The sequence below is a fragment of the Thunnus thynnus genome, chromosome 22 (genome assembly GCF_963924715.1).
Source record: "Thunnus thynnus chromosome 22, fThuThy2.1, whole genome shotgun sequence".
Classification (NCBI taxonomy): domain Eukaryota; kingdom Metazoa; phylum Chordata; class Actinopteri; order Scombriformes; family Scombridae; genus Thunnus; species Thunnus thynnus.
The window spans coordinates 14,493,017-14,496,209 of record NC_089538.1 but is presented as its reverse complement, the minus strand read 5'-3'; positions in this window follow the sequence as shown (position 1 = coordinate 14,496,209).

Below are 3,193 nucleotides of genomic sequence, written 5' to 3'. Positions count from 1 at the left end.
AGTCATTTCCTTCCCACTGTGCCCCGCTAGCTCTGCCACTCTGCTGCACTTCTCATTACTGTTAGGCCAAAGGAAATCACAAAGTAGGCATAAGAATTGAGGAAATGATAAGTACAGAGAGAGTGCTATTTCCAAAAGCATTATAGCGGAGCAAATGATTTGTTTTGTTTTTAAAAATCAGTCATACTCAGTTAGCCGTACCTCAATCATGTAAAGTACACCGAGATGTCTTCTGGTGAGGTGGCACATATACAAAGCCAAAGGAAACATGTTTAAAGTCGTCACTGAACACCGCAAGGTCCATTTAGTAGCTGTTCTGGAGCTTTCAATTATATATATGACACGATCCTTATCAGAAGATGGACTTGCTACGTCTTCAGCTCTCAAAAATGGAAATTTGAACATCAAAAGCAGGACAACTGCGCAAACTCCATCTGCTGAGGCAGATTGCGCGATATGATCGAGAAGACCTCGTGCACGGTGGGATTGTTTTGTCAAGAATGAACCTTCAATGTCAACATCAGTCAATGCTATGACTGAGGATATGCACGCTTTGGCATTTTCAATTTCAGTTTACAAAATCTCAAATCAATTATGCGCTAGATAACAGAAAAGGAAAGAAACAGACTTGCTACAAGTTTAACTTTTATCCGGATAAAGGGCTGTTTTTCTTTGTATCCCTGGCTTTCTTCAAGTAGCTAAATTAGAAGATTAGTTCAGCCAAAAAAAAAAAGAGAAAAGAAATCAGTTGAGACATCCGTCTTTAAGATTTTTGCTGACACCTCAATACTTTGAGGGTGAATAGGATTTAATTTGTTTTGCTCACAGCGTTGAAAAATGCTATCAAAAAGAAAGCAAACTGCTACATCCCTTTACAGCAACCCTATTACACTGTTACTTTATAAAGTAGTTCCAATAAAAAACACTGTGTTCTGTGGATTATCCAAAGTGACTGAACACTGTGTCTGGAAAATCTGTTGCATTTATTAAACGTAACCTTTCAAAGCCACAAACAAAACTCTAATCTCAAATCTCAAAATCTGAGCAAAATAATCTGCACGGCTGGATACTAAGAATGATACAATCTTTTACTGCAGTTAAAGTACCAATACAGCAATATGAAAATACTGCATTACAAGTAAAAGTCCTGCATGAAATGTCCTACTGAAGTAAAAGTACATAAATATTAGCAGCAAAATGTAGTTAAAGTATTGCAGTAAAAGTACTCTGACATATATTATTATATATGACATCATTAGATTATTAACACTGAAGCATCAGTGTTAGAGCAGCATGTTACTGTTGTAGCTGCTGGAGGTGGAGCTAGTTTCAACTACTTTATATACAGATAGCTAGTTTAGTCCAGTGGTTCCCAACCTAGGGGTCAGGCCCCTCCAAAGGGTCACCAGATAAACCTGAGAGGTCGTGAGATGATTAATGGGAGAAGACTTTTTCTCTTATCTTTGATTTTTAATTTTTTTAAAAAAGATCACTATTTGATGCGGCTGTTAACAACTCATAGACATCTGATATGTGACCCTGACTACACACTGCTTTTTGTAAGACGTCAAAAGCCAAAAAGGTTGGAAACCACTGGTGTCATCTTTAACAATGTGTTGTATATAAAGCTGTCAAATAAATGTAGTGGAGTAGAAAGTACAATATTTCCCTCTTAAATGTAGTGGAGTGGAAGTATAAAGTAGCATAAAAATGAAATACTCAAGTAAAGTACCTCAAATTGTACTTAAGTACAAGTACTTGAATACATGTATTTAGTTACTCTGCACCAAGACAAACGAGACAGTGAGGGAGATGTCAATCAAGCCCAGTTTGTACACACTCACACAGTCCTGAGGAGAGGTCTTAATTAGGTAAGTGAAAACACCTGTGTGGGTGGAACAGCTGCAGGGGCTTTACATGTGAAAAGCCAACTCGGTCTTTGTCTATCATTCTTTTTTTCTTTTTTTTTAAGGACAAGAACAGCAACTAGTTAATTAACTAAGAAAGCAAGTTATAAAAAATATTTTTTTAATAATTCATTAGCTCACAGAATTATTTTTATTCTGTTTGTATTGCCGCATTTTCACAGTGCTGACTTTCTTTATTCCATTCCAGTCCACACCACTGAATCCATGGCCACATGTACAGTATCTGACATGAACATGTGTACATACATAAACAAATGCATTCACTCCAAACCATTCAACTATTGATCCCTCACTGATCTTTTAAACCGACCGCTGGTCCGACACGCCGATGTCTATTTACATATCTCATTTACATACCAAAGTAACACTTCCCATGGCACTTGCTCATGAATAATTCATCCCTAGGTATTTACATAAGGTACAGGGCTGAGCCTTAACCTGAAATCTCCACGGGTGTGAGAGTGACTTCAGGATGGGACTTTGTTTTGCCGATGACTTTTGCATCAAGAGCTCTGTCTTCTCGTCCCCTGCACTAATTAATTAGCTAATTTCAGCCTCTGCCGAGATCACTGGATTCGGCTAACACAATGCACAAACTAAGGGTCGGGAGAAGAAACTGAGATCTGTGGGCTAATTCTCCAGGGAGAGTGGCCTCCTGCTTGCTCCTGATTTTGTTTAGTTCATCTCCGCTATATACTCAACACCAGCAAACAAAATACTCTTGTGATGTATATAAATTATCTGTTTATGCATGCATAGGACAGTACTTTGTCTTTGATGTTGTATGGTAGGAAGGGTTCCTTGTATGCACATTTTGCATGCATTTTTTTGCATAATTATCCCACATATCTGATTGTGGTAAGACATTGCAAAGTTGTGGAGGGGGGGGTAACGTAACGTAATCAGTCAAGCATGTATGCAAGCATGTTTTATTTACTCATTTGCATGAATATGATGGCTCTATGAACAGGGTGGCTTGTTTGTTGAAGTATTTAGGTTAGAGGCTCTGTGTGAGAAGAAAAGCATGAGAAGAATATCTGTATTTGCATGTGCTACATCAAAGGGTGTTAGTATGTGGCGATCACAGCTCGGTGGGATGTTTTTGATTGATGCATTTGGGTTGCAGGACTTCCAAGCATTGGAAAATCTTGACGCTGTTCATGCTAATTTTCCGTATTGTGAATTGAATTCAATCTAGTGATAGGACAGTTAATTTATGATATCCCTAGATCTAGCTTTATATTCTCTGTCTCTCTCTCTCTGTC